The following is a 20,334-nucleotide window of genomic DNA, read 5'->3' on the forward strand; positions in this document are numbered from 1 at the left end:
CTAAACCATTTGTTTGAACTTGATATTTTTAGTATAAGTGCTGTTTACTCAAATTCACAGTATTTGATAAGTGCATGTAGGAAATCTGATGATCTCATCCATTTCCTTAGGATCTCATTTCATTTGGGGTTAGAAATATAGATTGCATCAGATTGAAGAGTCACTTTCTGGTTCATCTTAGTTCTTTAAATTTATTTTTAGTTAAATAAGTAGTTTCTGTAGGGCAAACAAAAACATTATTTGTTTCAATTTAGAGTAATATTTCTGAAGGGCCTAATTTTTGTAGGCTCCCTTTAATGTATCCTTGGATACTTAGGCCTGCTTGCTGGGGAGCTCATTTTGCAAATTTTATATATAATTATAGGAGCTAAAATATATCCTGTAACAAAAATGAAAAAGAAAAAGCATTTAAATGATCAATTTTAATTGCATAGAACTTCCTTTTTATATTATTGGTCAAATAAAGTTATCATTGAAACTTAAAGAAAAATTAATTCCTATAGAAAATGTGGACTCTATTTGAACCTTGGGAGAAATTGACACTTTTATTTATAGGAATTATATCTATGGTAAATATGTGTTTGGGACATGAATCTTCAAATTGCAAGCAGCATGCTAAAGAAAGAGGAGAGGGGACAAGGAGGGGGGTGATTAAAACTAATAAGGTTGTCTTATCTCAGGAGGGTATGTGATGTGGCATGGTGGACAGTCACCATAGGGCAAAACCTGGGGGCCTGTGCTCTCTGCATTCCTCTGTACCAATTGCATTGATGTGATGTGATGGTTAGGTTAAGGGCTATCCTAAATGGAGTGAGCTCCGCAGAAAGAAAGATCCTGTGCCCAGTTGTCTGGCATAGCACTGAGAATACAGTAGATGTTCCATAAGTGCATGCTGCAGAAATAACAGGAAAATGGCAAAGCAAGTAACTCAATAGTAAAACCATGTTATCCTTCTCAAAGAGAATTTAAAATTTTGGGAGTATAGAATTAATAAGTCTGAAATGTGGAAGAATTATTTTCACATCACTGGTTCAATTTTTACAAAAATATTCTTGGATATTTTCGCTCATCAGTACCCTTGATTCTGGCTATAACTAGTGTTCCACATTAGATTCCCATGCAAATACCTTGTAATTTATTTTGCTAGTGTCACCACACCATGCAAGCTGTGTGGTGTTTGACATCTCCATTCTTCCTAGTAGCATTTGAGCTGTCCAAGTGCTGGTAGAGAGAGACAAAAGAAAGTAAATCTAAGATATGCAAAGTAAGCCACTCATTTTTGTCACTGACACTTTAGAAGTCATTAGCCTTCTTTTTCCTGTTAACCTTTGGAGGCTTTCTGTGTTTACTAACATTCTTATCTATACTTTGATGAGCAGTATCTTGTACACATTTGAATAGGGATGCATAATAACTCAGTCCTGTGCAGGAATTCTTCACAGAGACACATTAACTCAGTGATATTGTTATAGCTCATGACCTGGCTCTGTGTTTTGAATCCACATACTGAGACAGGGAAATACTGACTGACACTGAAAGCCAACTAGATTGACAGATCATCCATCTAAGATAAAACAAGTGATTCTTACGGGCAGGAGGCTTTGTCCATCCTGATCGGCGTGTTCTCTGCCGATAGTGGGGAATTACGTGGTGTCTAATTGGGCAGTTTGTCTGATGAGGACCTAACCCTAATGCGGAGTGTTCCATGCTTCCACAAATGTTCAGCAGAACCAGGGCAGGGTTCACCCGGCATGATTAGCTGTCTGTAAGGGATGTATCTGGCAGACATCAATATCTGCCTCTAAAGGCAGTTTCTTTACTGCTATTAGTTAGAGTGACACTCTCTGGGTTTTCCTTTTTGAGTCATCCGAGTTCCATGTTGGTCAGGTTGTCCTCTGCTTGGCTTTCTTGTTAATGTTAGCACTAAGTTGAGAGTCCAGACTTTGCTCTGCTAACAGTTTGGTTTGCCCACAATGACATTGTGTATAGTATCTAAACACATCCTTGTGTTGATTTTAAAAATCAACATCAAGGCAGAATGTGTGTGGAAGTGTGCCCTTTGTGATCCCCATATGTAATATACCCAAATGTAATGGAATAGAAGTAAAATCAAGAAGAGAAAAATCCTATGTGGATACATATCTCTAAATAGCTGGCATTCTGAATAATCTTTGATTTCAGTGTGTGTTTAAAAGCTGCTTGTAATTTTAAAAAAGAATCAGAGTGTAAAGTTGTTTTTTTTTTCCTGGCAAAGAATCAACTTTTCTGAAAATCAATATTAGGAGGGATGAATTCGAAGCTATTTGTTGATCTTAGGAATTTAGAAAATGTCGGTTAAGATACTGTATGACATATTGACAACTATCCAAGCCATACTTTCAGCTTTTAAATATCCAGTATAAGGACATTCTCTTTTTACATATTGGAAAACACTGCCTAGTAATTACAGGTATTACTTTTTAAAAGCATATAAAATAATTTGGCTCTTTCATGCAGAATCTCAAAAAGAAATAGAATCTAGAATTTCCCAAGTTTCTGAGAAATTGCAGTCTCACTCAGAAAAAGGAGCAGTAGGAATCGATTGTTAACAGTGACATGGAGAGATAAACAGATGTGTCATGAATCTTCCTGTTTAGCAAGTGATTGCCGGAGGGAGACAGTGATGGAGCTGATGCTGGCTGAACTAGAAACACAGGGCTGTGCAGGACCAGTTGCCGGTACCCTTGAGAAGGGGACAGTTTCTGGGCATGATCTCAGAGAAAGAATTGCTTCTGGCAGCAGAGGTAATTAGCAAGAGACAAGAAAAGGTCCAGAGAAATTGCAAAAGCCCCCATATCTACAGCTCAAAGAAGGCAATCACATAATGCCAAGGAATGATGCTCAAAGAACTTTAAGGCTTTGTTGCACAATGGTCATCAATTTCCTCTTTTATATTTTTGTGAACATTTATATACTAAAATATAAAAAGTTTGAAAACATACATTTTTGTAACATCCAAATTAATATTATCGAGAGAATGTTTGCATTTACCATGTACCATACACTTTTTTTAGATACTTTGTCAATTTTAAGTCACATAACCCTCATGATAACATTATGAGGAATGAAGAATTGTTCCTTACATCTCATAAATAAGGAAAATGAGGTGCATAAAATCAAATAACTTGTTCAAAATGACATAGGCACTCAACAATAGATTTCAGAAATGAGTACAGGTAGCCTGGCTCCAATGAGATCCCTGACTCACCCCTGTCAAAAATGTTACCCTCGCTTTGTGCCTGTAGCCTCAAGGCAGGTGCCACGGTTCCCACTTCCAGCTGGAATAGTTCCCCTAGTTTCCTCCAATAGAGATCTTTGGGCTTCTGAAAGGACATGGGGCTTGACCTGGGAACATGGTCACTTGTTGGAATGGTATTGGCGGGCAGGGAGACACTAATTTCCTGTGATTGGGAGTGTGAAGAGGTGCATTCCATCAGAAATTTAGTTGAATTTACAGAATATTTGTAAAGTGCGCTACCTAAGCTGTAAAATATAAGGCTTGGTTTTTCTTATTATATTACAGCCTAGAAATTACCAGGTATTTATCACAATATGCCCCTAAGAAGATCACCAAACTGATATGAGCTCTTCGCTGTAACTCAGAGTCTCCATTTCTCAGTCAAGTACTTGCTAGTCCCATGGCCCCTACTGTACCCTTGGTTTACACTGCTTCAACGTTAATTGCACTCCTGTTGATCAGTACTTGGAGAGAGATCCTAGTAGAAGCTCAACTGCTTTCTCCAAATGATATTTTTTCACCCCAAAATATTTTTCACTGTGATGTCTTCATGTAATGCAATATTTGTCCCAAAGAGTCTTAGAGACTGGACTGCACAGCATCTGGCAGAGATCAAAGTAATTTAACGAGAGACAGGTATGGGGAGAAAGAAGTCACTGGGTGAAAATAAGATGCTATGTGGTCCGTCAAATCTATCAAGCTTCTATAATTACCATGCCATATGCTGAGCCCCTGGGATGCAGAGCTGAGTAAACTTCCGACTCCTCTTCTTAGAGGTCATCTCTAAGCCAGATGATTGATAAATAATTAAGTGACTGATCTAATGTTATATGTGTTCTAAAAAGTCTGTCGGGAGTCTTTTGGAAACAAAAGAGATGTTTGCTTTTCCTATATGGGATGAAATGAATTGTTTTTCATAAATCGACAAATATCTCTTGCATTTATTCCTAAATATCAAGAAATATGCTAAAAGTGAAGTCAAGCATTATAGAAAATTATAGAGTAGAAATTTTAAAATGACATAAGTCCTACTATTCACAGAAGACCACTGTTAAAATGCTAAGGTATCTTGTTTTTCACGAATATTCATGTATTTTACAAAAGTGGACTCAGGCATGCATGATATTTTGCCATCTTTTCTTTTTACTGAACAGTCACCCCATTTGATGGACATGAGTAGCAGCATCATGTGGTAAAGGTGGGTGTACGCTTGCATGGCAGTGGCATCACTGCTTTAATCCATGTAGGTTGGACTTTCATTTGCCTTCTGATGTTCTTTCTTACTGTTAAAAGTACTTCTGCTATGAGGAAAACTAGGCAGATATTGCTGGGTCACAAGGTGGTATGCCATTCAGGGTCTCTAGCAGGATCCTATATTGTTGCAGCTACCTGGATTGCAGACATCAAGACCTGGAGAAAATAATGTATTTCTGAGAAAATACCATGACAACTCAGCTCCTTTTTTCATTTTATAAAAAGACTCATCATATTTGCTGACCTCTTGCCAGTTATAATTTCTCATAAACATTGAGTAATATGCTGTTAGGTGACTAAGAAACATTGACTTGCAGTTTGCTAATAGAATTTTATCAGAAGTCCACAAAGTAACTTGTTGTGCATATTGACAGATTCGAAATATAAGGAAGTCTGAATTGAAGTTATTTAGGTATTGACTAAATTTGTAAGTGGTGAAATATCTTTACTGGTAATGCTCATATCTTAAAATCTTATTATGAATGTTCACAATTTCAATAGCACCTTAATAAAAGATGAAAACTGATTTGAACTACTTAATTTATCCAAAAGCAATAATCTTTTAGAATCCACAGGTTAAGAAAGATGCAACATTAGAAACCTAGAAACTTTGCTTTGTCACATTCTTTGTAATTTCTAAATTTTTCTTTAGTGAATCAGTGAAAAATTGAAACATCCCATATTGTATTTTGGCATCTGGATTTTTAAAAAAATTATATATTTCTTTGTTTTGAAAACCGGAGCTACAGAGAGAGAGAAAGAGAGAGAGAGAGAGAGAGAGCTTTCATCCTCTGGTTTACTCTCTAGATGGCTGCCAATGGCCAGCGCTGGGCCAGTCCAAAGCCAGGAGCCAGGAACATTTTCCAAGTCTTCCACATGGGTGGCAGGGGCCCAAACACTTGGGCCATCTTCCACTGCTTTCCCAGGCTATTAGCAGGGTGCTGGCTCAGAAGTGGAGCAGCTAGGACTCAAACTGATGCTGGCGTCACTGATGGCTCTACCCACCATGCCACAATGCTGGACCCTGGCATCTGCATTTAACAGGAGAACACTGTGGAGAGACAGACACTACCAGTTTATTCTGAAGAGTAGGGAAGGAAAAAAAATCAGGATCTTTTCTTGAGTGTTATCATAATCACTGTTCTGCAAACCATCTGTCCTATTTATGCTGTTAAATTGCTGGCTCTCAGGGACAGTACTAATGTACTAGTATTTTCAGTAGCAGAGGACATAGAGACTTGAACTGTCTCTGTTGTTGGAACAATCACCCAAACGTGGAAAATGTGGATCAGGAAAAATTTGTAAGGGGATTGTAAATCAAGGTTTTAGCTTTATGGTAGAGGGGTAAAGTCAGAATTGTCAATCGTCTTACTATAGAAGTGGAAAAAGAGAGAAAGGTTAATTATAAATAAAGCTGGCATTTCCAACTGACAAAAAGATAAGATACTTCTTTGTAATAGTGAAAGCTTATTTGGCAGATAATTAGTATTTCTTAACATAAGTGCATGTTGAATGAATGAATATTGTAATAAGATACTAGGAAGAGAGTGGGTTTGAGGGCCCAAAACCAAGAAATCTTTGTGTTAAAAGGAAATGGTCAACTTGCACAGGAGTAGGGACAAAAAATAAAATAAGTGTTAAATTGAGTTGAGAAGAGAATAAATTAGGAGGAAATAACCTAGAAAAAAAGAAGAGAGGATAAGATAACCAGAAATAAAGCTCCAGAGGAATAAAAATGTGTCCCTCAAATTACATAAAAAATTCCAATTGTAATTATTTGGGTTAAAGCCATTAATGCTGGACATTTCAGTATGTCTTCTGTTGCATTCTGAAGTTGAAATCCCCCATTATTAAAATTATTAATACTGTTTCAATTTTGTATTCACACTTTTGGTAGACACATTTTATTTTTAGAATCATCAGCTGTCTTTGGTTTTGAGCTATATGCCTTTAGAAATAGCTTTTTAAAAATTTGCACATTCAGAGGAGACATCAGACAATTTTTTCCTTACGTCTGCCTCAAATTATTTGTCCTTGAGAAATCAAATAATTAGTAAAACAAACTCTTTTATTTCTGTTCTCAAACACGAATGCCAGCTAGGTATAAATCACATCTTTGAAGAGATTCGTTTGGTGAGCTTTGGTTTATGTAAAGGATGGAGTTCAGTCTGAGGCTCTTAGATTCAATTCTCACAGGAACTAATTAGTCTCATTCTCTTCCATGCCAAGTCTACACCTGTAACCTTGGCCTGCCCTCCTTCCCAAACTCACCATCAGTCACAAGTCCATAGAAATGGTTGATTAATCATCATCAACCCACAACCAGTATGGGGAAAAAGTGTAAACACTAGAATCAAGTGATTTTCAGGAATTGAAAGTGGGTGGCCTAAATCTTTGAGTATCACCCAGGTTACAGAAAGTGAGTATGCTTTGAAATGTGCCCTTTATCATTCTCAGGGATTCATAATTTACTCTCTTGTGAAATAACTACAGTGATTAATCACACTAGTATTTATTTAGATGGTAGAAGCTCTAACATAAAACTGGGCAGTGTGTTCAAACTCTTAATCTTAAATCTTTTCTTACTAAACACTGTTTTTGGACTGAACAGTTACGATAAATACAAGCAAATGGTCTTTAAAATAATTTTAGTTGTTAAAATATCTACATAGAAAAAATAGAAAAATAGCTGCATAGGCTAGGCTGTATTTTCATCATGATGAAATAATTAAAAAACATTTATTTGTTTGAAGGGCAGAGTTACAGATAGAGAGGGAGAGATGGAAGCAGATCATCCATTTGCTGGTTCACTACCCAAATGACTGTAACTGCCAGGGCTAAGTCAGACCTAAGCCAGGAAATGGGAACTCTATTTGGGTCTCACTCATGTGTGTAGGGGTCCAAGTACTTGAGCCATTTTCTGCTGCTTTCCTAGGCTCATTAGCAGGGAGCTGAATTGAAAGTGCAGTAGGCAGGATTTGCACTGGCACCCATGGGAGGCCAGTGTGTCGGTGCAGCAGTTTAACTCTGTGCTACAGCACCGGCTTCTAAAATTGACACTTATATCTTAAACAGCATAATTTCCCATTCTTGTATAAAATTATCAACTACTTTGTTGTCCTGGCATATGCATTCATTCTCAATCACCTTTTTGTTTATTTATTTATTAGGTTTTATTGTTATTTATTTATTTTTAAGATTATGAAGAGATTTCAACTTGATTTAAAAACTATTCCAGTTTGATTAAAGGGAAAAAACCACTTTCCAACATAACTGATGGTCACTAAGAGAATTCAGTCCATTTGCTTATACTTTTTTTTGCTTTACTTTTGAAAGTAGGCTCACTATTGAGTGTTTTGAGGATAATTTAGAGTCAGTTTATGAGTGAATAGTAATTTTAAAATATTGTACAATGGGAGAGATGAACTAGTATCATCTAACTGTATCTAGACTAGCAATACACTACTTTTATTTAAATTAGAAATCTTTTCTTATATTTATTCTCACCCATGATTTCATTAAACAGATTGTTTTAAGATATATGTATTTGTAATATAGACTAATAGAGAGAGAGAGAGAGAATGAAAGAGACTGAGAAGGGGGGAGGCAGAAAAAGAAAGAGAGGGAGAGAGCAGGAAAGAGGGGGAAAGAGAGAGACTGAGAGATTTTCCATATACTGGCTCACTCCCAGTTGGCCACAACAGCCAGGGCTACTTAGGCCAGGCAAAAGCCAGGAGTTAGGAACTCTCATGTGGGTGCAGGGGCCCACTAGGGCCATTTTTGCTGCCTTCCAGAAACATTAACAAAAAGTTGGATCAGAAGCAGAGCAGCCAGGACTTGAACTGGCACTCTGACATGCAATGTTGGGGTCACAAGCAGTGGCCTAAACCGCTGTAACACCAGCCTGCAAAATTATTTTCTGGTGCCTACAATGTGTAATTTTCAATGCTGTGGATAGAATGAAGAATGAAGCAGAAGTCCCTCCTCTCGAAAATCACATTCTGTCACTGAAGATGGATGTAAACAAATGAACTAATATGTGATGTCATGCACATAGTGATATATACCTTGGAAATAATCCAGGTGGGTGGAGTATGACGGTGGAGGGTGGGAATTCCTCAGGAAAGACCTCCCAGAGTAGGCTGTTACGTAGAATGAGCCTTTCATCTAGATCTGTTTAGATAAAGTGGTGCATGGCTTTTAGCAACTTCATTGCCAAGTAGAGAAACTACTACTGACACAAGACAGAACAATCTCCACTGCCAGATGATGTCCCAGAGGGCTGGGTGTACCATCCTCCCTGTCTCAGTTGTGGGCTCAAGATAGGAAGCTGAGGTTCTGAGACATCCACCATGTTTTCTGATGGGTGCATTCGCTGGAAGAGAGAGAATTGTTTTGATGGGTTTCAGCTTTATACAAACTATATTCACAGACTCCAGCTATAAGTGAAAATAGGTTTAACGCCAACATTTGACCCAAAAATATTAGATTAAGTTAACTATTCTTTGGTTTTAAATTGCTGATACAAAGTGCTTTCATGATTATGACAAAAGAAATTGAAATTCAAGTTAAGTGATGCCCCTGCATGCATTTTCATTTAGATATTTTCCCTGAGGTTTTTATAATAAAATTACTACTCAGATACATAATTTGCATGGAATCAGGCTCATTGAAATTTTGATGATATTTTTCAATCTATAATACTTCTTTTAGTGTTTTTATAAAAAAAACTAGATATTTGAAGGGATTGTAAAGATAATGGTATGAAACAATTTTAAAAGCATCCATTAATTTGCCTTTAAGGCATTAATAATTTATTAATTCCAGCTTTTCATTGAATGAGTAAGAGAAAATAATTTCCTGAAAGTGGGAATTTACGTGATGTTCCTCCATATTTTACCACTTCAGATTTCAAGAATTTGAAGAATATATCAGACATATAAAGTACTTATTATATTTGACAATTTTAGAATGTGATCAGATAAAGTCAAGAATTGAGCTATAGCTGATACTACCACCTGTATGACAAGCTATATGACCCAGGCTGGGGACTGGGTTATCCTATATAATGCTAGCACCAGGTCCTGAACAGCTGCTTTTCATTTACAGATGATTTTACGTTCACCAGTGCTCTTGGTCTGATTCCCAATTAAGCATTAGAACAGAGATATATATAGAATCAGTTGAAGATTTCAGTTTAAAAAACAAAAACAAAAACAAAAACCAACGTTGGGACAGAAGGAGAAGTGATTTGGCTGCCATAGGCAATTCTGTGCCCTTTATATCCAGACATCTGTCACTGGTCATTGAGGGGTTTTGTGGATGTATTTCCAGCTGTGAATTACAGCTGTGGCTTACTTGGGCTGAAGTAGAAACTATCCTGATATTCAAGAAAATAAAACAGTCCTGTTTTCATCCTGTCCTCTTTATTTTTCACCTCTACCCTTGGGGAAATTGGCTCTGATCTGTATTCTGTCATCTTCCCTTTATAACTATCTCTTGGCCTCTTCTTGTCATCATAAATTATGGCTTGACATTGACAGGCATTTACCTAAAATTGTGAAAAAAAAATGCTAGATTGGAGCTGTGAGGTCACATTGGTCATTGGTTAAAAAATCTGCTTCGTGGATCAGTGAATCCATGACAAAGCATCTTGTTACAAAATGTCAAATTCAAAGATAATATCTGTCAAAGATTGCAAAACTAGAAAATAGACAAAACTTTTTTTTTGAAGATTACTAATCTTTCTGTAGTCTGAAATGGTACTTTTTCTGACTTCTTAGTGTTAAATTGGTCATCTTTATGTGACATGAAGGTAATAACCAATGATCATTCTTGTTTCTGATTAATAAGAACATAAATAGTGGGCTTAGAAATGGGTCTTCAAGTCTAATTTTCAAATTTATGGTTTCATAGATCGTAGAGTGGGAACCATTTGTCTAAGGGTGGGACCCTGAATTCCATCAACAGAAAACTATCAAGTGTTAATTCAGCCTTTCCTATAATGATGCATAGCATTAGCATCCAGCCATATGGGTTACCAATTATGCTTTTGAACTCTTCTAGTCTGTAAACATATTCTCCTACCTCAGATCTAAATGGATCTAATTACCTCTTTTAAAATTTTATCTAGAGCTATGTATGCCTCATTTAATATAGTATTTTCCGAAATGTCTTCAAAAAATATCAATGTTGTGGTGTATACTTGTATTAATAGATATTGCAAAGGAGATAGGAGAACTACAGTCAAATTATTTTGGAGAACAGTAGTTTAAACAATAGAATATTTCACTATATTACCTTAAATATTCTTTGCTAGGATAATTCATGTACAAAATATTTATTGAACACCAGTTGCATGGTTGCTGTATTGTTTATGGCGATGTATACTGGAGATATTTAAGAAGGTGATGCAGTAATCTAGGTTTCTTAAGCTTAGACTGTAGAACTATAGAATCCTTGTTTTTTTTTTTTGTTTTTTTTTGTTTTTTACCTTTTTGTGATTGGTGTTATTTGAGGCACTAGGAAACTCATTAGACAAAATATATCCTGCTTTGCTCTTTTTCCTCTCCTTAAGATTTCTCAAATTAAACATCTCAATTATTTTAACCTGTACTGAGTTATATGATTTTATATGCTTAAACTCTATCATTGATATGGATTATTTTGTCTTTGCTTCTGTTGCAAATATGGTGATAAGTGAACACAAAACCCAGGTTTAATTTGACCTAGTGGAACATGGGTTGCTATCTTATTTTCCTGGCTGTACAAGTATATTTCTGTAATCTTTACTTAATGTATGCTAAACTGATCTTCTGTATATAAAGAGAATCGAAAATGAATCTTAATGTGAATGGAAGGGGAGAGGGAGTGGGAAAGGGGAGGGTTGCGGGTGGGAGGGATGTTATGAGGGGAAAGCCATTGTAATCCATAAGCTGTACTTTGGAAATTTATATTCATTAAATAAAAGTTAAAAAAAGTATATTTCTGTAAGTACAGCTGGAACTTGTTTTGTTTTGGTCAGTTATATAGTTATCAAAGACTAAGCTAGCAGTTCATAGTAAGCACATATCTATATCAGGCACCATCTTGCTGAGCCATCCCATCAAATTGTCCCATTGAGGTCTTTCCGAAAAGTTGTTCTTTGGATTTTCAAAGAAGTTTACCCACTCAAAACTGTCTTAAGTAAGGACAGGTGATTGTAGGGGCTAACTGTAGTAGTAATGAGTACAGGTAGCCCTGCACACAGAGAAGGTTGCTGCACTGCAGAAGGAGTAGCGCAACTAAGCACTGAGAGTGCTGGGACTGCTCTGTCATTGGGCTGCATGGAGCCGAGAATGTGATCTCAGAACTGGGCTCCCAGGAGGATGCAGTGATGCCTCATTGACTGTCACCTCATTACCCTCCTTCTCCTGAGGAGGAGCAAGACTTCATTGACCTCTTTTCTAATTCTCTGGCATTAATTTGATTCACTAATGTAAGACATTCTTTGTGACCTTCTGATTCTGTTCCTGCTACCACTGCCAAAATCTAGCTATAAATTTCAAACTCAAGAGTTGATCCATTCAGCACACTGATGCTGCTGTCTTATGTATTACTGTCCTTTTGATCAAACATTCCTCTACAGTCGCAATTCTGATCCACTGTATGACTTATGTAACAGATTTTATTTTTGAGTATAATTATATTTGAGCCAGTCAGAAGAAGTTAATTGTAACTTTAATCACAAGAAAAATAAATAGATTAGTATAGAAACCATGAGCAGGTTTTTCAAAAATTTATTTGTTAGAAAGTCAGAGTTACACAGAGGAAGAGAGAGAGAGAGAGAGAGAGAGAGAGAGAGAGAGAGAGAGAGAGAGAGAAAGAGAATCTTCTATTTGCTGGTTCACTCCCCAAATGGCCGCAACAGCTGGGGCTGGGCCAGGCTGGAGCCAGGAATCAGGAGCTTCTTCTGGAAATCCCACATGGGCACAGGGGCCCAAGCACTTGGGCCATCTTCCACTGCTTTCCCAGGTGCAGTAGCAGGGATCTGGATAGGAAGTGGAGCAGCTGGGTATCAAACCAGCACCTATATTGAATGCTGGTATGGCAAGCAGCAGCTTTACCAGCTATGTCACAAAAGCCAGCCCCTATGGGCAGTTTTTAAAGTATGGTTTCTTGGATCAGAAATTCTGGGGTTAATCTCTATTCGATTAAATCCTCCTGGTGTTTCTGATGTACACTCAAGTTTGAGAACAAACACTATAAAGTTATTCCTCTGGAATCTAGATTTATAATATGTGACTGTCAATAATAATGACTTTGGGCATAGTTGATATGCAGAAAAGCTTTCTGAAAATATTAACTCACGGTTTTGGTTGTTTTTTAAAGTTGCTCCTTGACAGGAGGAAAACACTCTCAGAATTTTAAGATCATACTTTCTTTTCCTATTATTTCTGCAATCAAATTCATTTTGACATTGGACCAATTTTTTGGTAAAAACAATAAGCCTGGTTTCTGGGTTTGAAGACCACGTAAAAGGAATGTGGGGAGTGGGATTTTAACCCAGCAATTAATGAAGCCAAACTCGCACAATGGAGTGTCTCAGATTAATACCAGACTCTGGCTCTTGACTCTTGAGTTTCCTGCCGATGCACATCCTGAGTGGCAGTGGTGATGGCTCAAGTAACTGGTTCCTGAATCCACATGACAGGTTTTACTTCAATCACACCCTAATCATTGTAGATGTTATGGGTGTAAACTAGAGGATGGCAGTGTGTGCACTTTCTCTCTCCTTCTCTCCTTCCCTCCTTCCCTCTTTCTCTTCCTCAATCCCTCCCCTACTGATTACCTCTCAAATAAGTAAATCTTGAAAGAAAGAAATGTGTTCTGTTGAAAGTCATGCCTACCATCTGGTTCTTTTGTATATTTTATATATAACATTTTTATCACAATACAACCTATATTACATATAACTCACTCATTTGAAATATACAGTGTAATAGCTTCTAGTATCTTCATAGAGTTTTGCATCTGTTATCACAATCAGTTTTAGGATACTTTTGTTACCCTAAAAACAAATCATCTACCCCTCAACAGTCACTCCCTGTTTGCTACTCTCATCCTGCTCTACTTCCCCTCCCCCAGTGCTAGGCAATCACTTATCTACTTTCTGTCTCTATTAATTTGCCTATTTTGGATATTTCATACAAATTACATCAAACAATAGGTGGTCTTCTCTTCCTGGCTTGTTTCTTTTAGCATGATATTGTTAAGGTTCATTCACCCTTTTCTATGGGTTGAATATTATATGTTCCCTTGGAAAATCATATTAAAATTTGGTCCTCAGTGAAACTGTGTTGAGAGGTGGTACAGCCTTTAATGGGTAATTAATGGGATTAATGCCTTTCTCATAGCCTTGGGTTAATTCTCATGGTACAGAGTGAGGTCTTGCTCTTGCAGTACTGGATTAGTTACCATGAGAGCACATTATGTAAAGGGATGCTACTTCGTGTTTTGTCCTTCCTTATGGTGACTTGCTCTGCTTTTCCACCATATTATAATACAGTGTGAAAGCACTTTCCAGAAACTGCTACCGTGTTTTCAGGTTCATTAATCAAAGAAACCCTCTTTCTTTACTAATCATTCAGTCGCAGGTATTCTGCTATAGAAATATAAAATGGACTGAGGCATCCATGCTGTAGCTTTATTAGCACATTTCTTTATTTCCAGATACTATTCCATTGAGTCAGTAGGCCACCGTTTGCTTTCCCATTCATTAGTTGATAGATATTTGGGTTGTTTCCACGTTTGGGCTAGTGTTAATACTGCTTCTGTGAACAACAGCACACAAGTATTTGTGTGGGCCTTTTTCTTTCTTCTGGGTACATAATTCAGAATGAAATCACTGGATCACATGGTAACTCTACATTTAGTGTTTTGAGGAACTTTTAGGCTTACAACAATAAATGCTAGTGAGGATGTGAGGAAAAAGGTACCCTAATGCACTGTTGGTGAGAATGCAAACTAGATAGCCATTGTGGAAGACAGTATGTAGATACCTCAGATACCTGAAAATAGATCTGCTATATGACCCAGCCATCCCACTCCTGGGAATTTATCCAAATGAAATGAAATCAGCAAATGAAAAAGATATCTATACTCCCATGTTTATTGCGGCTCAATTCACAATAGCTAAGATATGAAACCAACCCAGATGACCATGAACTGATGATTGTCTATATAGAGTATAGAATGGTACTCAGACATATGAAAGAATTATATCCTATGTTTTGCAACAAAATGGATGCAACTGAGGACCATTATGCTTAGTGAAATAGCCAGTCTCAAAAACACAAATAGTATATATCTTTCTCTGATATGTGGCAGTTAATATAGAATACAAAAAATGTATGGGAATTAAGTGGATATTTTGTGATATGGTTGTCATTTTTAGGCCTTGTTTATACTCCTGTGGAACTATGATCTTCCTACTTTTTACTTGTTGAATATTATGGTTAGTGGTGAATTAAGCTGCACAGTACATATACAGGACATTTAATTGGGAGGTTTTTGTCTGAAATTTCTTGATGAGAAAGCTATTGAAAAATTTTGAAGGTGAGTTTCCATTCATGGTAGATCACTAAATATTCTGAATTCCAATGGGAGAAGAACTAGATATAAGTGAATAAATCTGTTACCTAGGATCCTGGTTATTTGTGACACAGAAGATGATTTCTCTGGAATGGTAAGGCAAGAAGAATATGCAGTCCTGCACGAGAGCAAGGGACAGACGTGAAGGCAGCATGGATTATCCTGCCTTCCATTGGAATACAATGAGTAGGAGAGAGAAGCTGGGAAAGAGGGGGCACCAGGTTGAGACAGAAGGTGCTCTTTGGAGAGGTTTGAGCATGCTTGTGGCGGTGGAGAGGAAGTGTGTGGAGAGAGAAAGTCAATTGAATATAAAGGAGAAACTGAGGCCAAACCTCATTGAGAGAAGCAGGGACAGAACAGAAAACTCAAGGGGCTGTTTCATTTGGGGTAGACAGGCCCCCGTTTGGAGTTCCTCAACATTTCCCAGAAGTGGCATCTGATAATCAGGAGGTGTTTTCATTGTGCACATGAGCCTGGTGACTTCAGTGACTTTTCTCATCTCCATTATAATCCCTCTCATATTTATCAGAAGTTTTGGTCTAATCATCAGGATTGACTCACTCATAGGGAAAGATTATCATAGAATACTTTGTATTTTTAAGATTTTTTTACAGTGACATTTTGCAATTTGATTCAAGTTTTCATTAAAAAAGTGACCTGATGTTCCTTACAATTCAGTGTTTCAATGGCCTGTATATATCTCCAGGTTACAGCTCCAGGAGGCATACAGATATGGGACATGGTAACCAGCTTTAGTCTCTTAGCTGATTGCAACAAATTTAATAAATAACCATCTAAACATTCCTTTCAAAACTGTGAGCTTCCCTCAGATAATTTTCTTTTGCTTTTATGGCTTATGTATGAAGTGGTGCTCTTGGTGTGAGCTCGATATATCCATCTGCAGAATACATGCATGGAAATCAGGCGGCTCAGCATTAAATCCTGCCTCTGCAGGTGATCAGCACTGATTCTTGGTCAAGTTGCTTTTCACTGGACACTGTTTCTTCACTGAAAAATCTCAAGATTGAAATGATGCTTTGTTTATGTGTGAGTCTTCATGTCATTTTGCAGTTGAACTTTCTCTTTCTGATTAGTTAGCTAGATCCCCAAGTTAAGAAACATGAACAAAGTCCATTGATGAATGTACCATAATGTTTTATTTTCTCATTGCTGATTTCTTTAATTGGTTATAAACCCTCTAAACAGAAATCCTGCTAATGTTTCCCTCCTGCACATGACTTGCTTTATGTCTAACTGTAACGTTGATTCAGTGCTTCTTACCGGGCTGCATCATTTGTGCACCTGCTAGGACCTTAGCCTTCCTAATGGGAACCATGGTTATGATAACTGTACTTTCACCCCACAGCCCAGCTGTGCTGTTTTCTTCACTATTCCAAATTTTCTTATCCAGATTTGCAAATTACAGTGAGAGGTGTTGTTTTTTTTTTTTTTAAATCTTACTGAATGGGAGGTGGCACTTTGGGAGTGTTTTTATGCTAGGCACTCTGCTAGATTCCCTGTAATATAATCTGAATAGATGTTTACATCTATCCTGGGATTTAAGTAATCAGAATTTTATGAAAGAGAAAACTAAGGCTAATGCAGATTAAATAACAACCCAAGTAGAAAGAAATTATCTGACCTTCTTAACAGCAACATCCAAAGTCTTGTCTCTTAAGTATTCTATTTTTGTGAATCTATAGCAATTCTTGGGAGGAAGAATACTGGGCTTATGTGGAAGAAAGAATGCTAATGCTCTTTTTAACAGTTTTTCCGGGGTGCTGGAAGTGTGTTGTGAGGTGGAGAGAGACTTGAAGAATATAGGGAGGTAAAGATTGATAATTATGTCTCTGGAGAGCTTGTTCATTTTATTTCAAGATGTGTCTTTTAATGGAAATCATGTTTTCCAATTGTTAATAATAAATGATCATAAAGCAGTTGTCATCCCTTGAACTCTTTGTGTAATGAGGCAAGAACACTGTTGATTATCAGTATTTTAATTAGGTTATATCATGAAAGATGTGCTTAAATTTCTCTATGTAAAATTTCCATGCATTTTACCTGGCTAACATCATTGGTTTCTGTGCATCTAAGTTTATTTTTAGTGCCTGTAATGAATGATGCTACATTAGTTTGGAAATGTATTAGCAATGACACATTCCATATCTTCTGGACAGTTACAGATTGCATTGTAATGGAGCATTGCATGTAAAGCAGATGCAGACCCTTGTCATTGCATCGTTTGAAATACTGCATTATGAAGAAACGGATGGAATGCTCACATGTTTATCAGGATTATCTTGCATATACTTGATACAAGAAAGGGAGCAAACCATTGCTGTACTGTGTAGAGGTCAAAAGCTCATCATGGACTGAGTGTACACACTTTGGCCAAAAGATATAAAGAGGAACAATACCAAAACTCAAGCTTCACACAGGCTGCAGTCTGAGGGAAAGACAGGTATATAATTGGGTTTTCAATACTGTACCATTTTTTTAAAAGATTTTATTTATTTATTTGAGAGGTAGAGTTACAGACGGAGAGAATGAGATACAGAAAGAAAGGTCTTCCTTCTGCTGGCTCACTCTCCAAATGGCCGCAACAGCCAGAGCTGGGCCGATCCAAAGCCAGGAGCTTTTTCTGGGTCTCCCACACAGGTGCAGGGACCCAAGGACTTGGACCATCTTCGGCTGTTTTCACAGGCCATAGGAAAGATTGGATTGGAAGAGGAGTAGCCAGGATATGAACATGCACCCATATGGAATTCCGTTGTCACAGGTGGAGGCTTCACCCACTATGCCGTAACGCCAGCCGTCAGTACTGTACTATGAGACTCACCCTTATTTTGTTTATCCTATTTACCTGAAGAGTTTGAAGCTATAGCTCACAAAAACCAAGTCAGGGCTTCCCCCAAGCACAATTCTTTTATCATGTAGAAGTTAGAAAAAAAAAAAAAAAACTATAGAGGCAGGCATTGTAGCATTACAGATAAAAACACCATGTCCAATGTCAGCATCCCATATGGGCATTGGTTCGAATCCTAGCTGCTCCTCTTCTCATCCAGCTCTCTGCTATGGCCTGGGAAAGCAGAGAATGAAGGCCTAAGTACTTGAGCCTCTGCTACCCACATGAAGAGACCTAGGGATTTTTTTTTTTTACTTGAAAGGCAGAGAGACAGAGGCAGAGCAATCTGTTAGTTTACTCGCCACATGGGCACATCAGCCAGGGCTGGGCAAGGCTGAGGCCAAGAGCATGGGACTGTGTGTCCTATGTGGGTAACAGAGATCCAACTACTTGAACCATCACCTGCTGCCTCCAATAGTGCACACTGGAAGCATTGTATAATCAGGAACCAAACCTGGAACTCAAACTCAGGCACTATGATATGGGATACAGTGTCCCATTGAAGTCTTATCTGTTGCACGAAGCGCCCACACCAGACATAGGGGTTTTATTTGTCTCTCACATCAATATAAAGCTGAATTGTTATGAATTCCATGACTGTAATAATAGGTACTGTGCATAGAAGTATGGAGCAAGAACAAGTGGGCAAGAGAGAAGACACCATCTTCCTGCTGTTACAGTACAATATGGTGCTCACTTCTCATTTTCACGTTGTGGAGGGGACTGACAAAGTGAATTCTGTCTACAAAATGTAATTAAAAATAGAACTACATCTCCCAAGGCTATTTTACTTAAAAAGTGTTAACACTAAGGACTATTGGAGTCTCTAAATATGATGATATCCGTGATGTTATTTTTTTTTATTTGACAGGTAGAGTTGTAGACAGTGAGAGAAAGAGAGACAGAGAGAAAGGTCTTCTTTCCATTGGTCCACCCCCCAAATGGCTGTTATAGCCAGCACTGTGCCAATCCAAAGCCAAGAGCCAAGTGCTTCTTCCTGGCCATCCTGCACTGCCCTCCTGGGCCACAGCAGAGAGCTGGACTGGAAGAGGAGCAACCAGGACTAGAACCCGGCACCCACATGGGATGCTGGCACCACCAGCAGAGAATTAACCAAGTGAGCCATGGTGCCAACCCCAGTAATGCTTTTTATACTACCTAATTTAATATCCTTGGGGCTGACACTGTAGCATAGTAGGTAAAGCCACAGCCTGCGTTGCTGGCATCCCATATGGTTGCTGGTTTGAGTCCTAGATGTTTCATTTCTGATCCAGCTTCCTTTTAATGCACCTGGGAAAGCAGTGGAGGATAGCCCAAGTGCTTGGACCCCTGAATCTATGAAGGAGAACCAGAAGAAGCTCCTGGCTCCTGGCTTTGGATCAACCAGGCCATCTGGGGAGTGAACCAGTGGATGGAAGATTTTTCTCTGTCTCTCCCTGTCTCTGTAATTCAGACTTCCAAATAAATAAATCTTTTTAAAAAATTAGTTAAGCAGATAGTCTTCTTGGAGAGAGATTTATGGATGTTGAGCAGACTTGAAAAAATATTTAAAGTTAATATGAAATTAGTAAATTGGGTGATTAGAGATACAAAGAAAAAGATGGAATAACTGTTATGAAGCTGCTCAACAATGACAAATAAAGACTTGAAATATAAGTCTGCAAATTAAGAAGACAGTAGTTAGTAAAGGAGTATCAGTGACAGTTATGAAGCTATTATAGAAGTAGGCACAAAAAATGAGCTTTCTTAAGATGAGAATGGGCATGTGCCATGCCTCAGAAGTAAAAATAAGAATAAAGACATTTAAACTACCAAATTTGTACATGAGCTTTGCTTGAAGCATAATTTCAGACAGTGTTAGTACTAGTTGACAAATAAAGGGGAAATAACTTCACATAGATCACTCATTCTTTATAGTTGTTTTTGTGTGTGTTTGGAATTTTGCAATTGAAATAGCCATTTCCATATAGCTCAAAACTACTGGGAATTTGATAGCAGCTTCATCTCCCCATCTAGACATGATTATATTTTTCAGTCTGCTAATACAGGAGACCCTTGCTTCTGTTCTCATGGGTCTAAGAAAGGAAGTCATTTGTTTGAGACTGCTGAGTGTTTCTCTGAGTTTCTTAATCTAGTTTCTACTCCTGCTTTCATTTTCCTTATAAATCTTTATAAAAGTGACACTGCAAAAGCATTGGAATACTTAAGTTGGTAATAGAAAACCCTAAGGATCAGAAGCAGAGCTCAAAATAACTTTTTCTTTTCC

General features: G+C 37.7%; 1 protein-coding gene across 2 annotated transcripts in view; it reads left to right on the forward strand.

Annotated features, from left to right (window-relative positions):
* Positions 1–20,334, forward strand: part of OXR1 (oxidation resistance 1) — a 796,801-nt gene that overhangs the window by 376,127 nt on the left and 400,340 nt on the right. The window lies entirely within an intron of this gene.

This window comes from Oryctolagus cuniculus, chromosome 6 (assembly GCF_051225735.1).
Source record: "Oryctolagus cuniculus isolate XC-2025 breed Fujian yellow rabbit chromosome 6, ASM5122573v1, whole genome shotgun sequence".
Lineage (NCBI taxonomy): Eukaryota > Metazoa > Chordata > Mammalia > Lagomorpha > Leporidae > Oryctolagus > Oryctolagus cuniculus.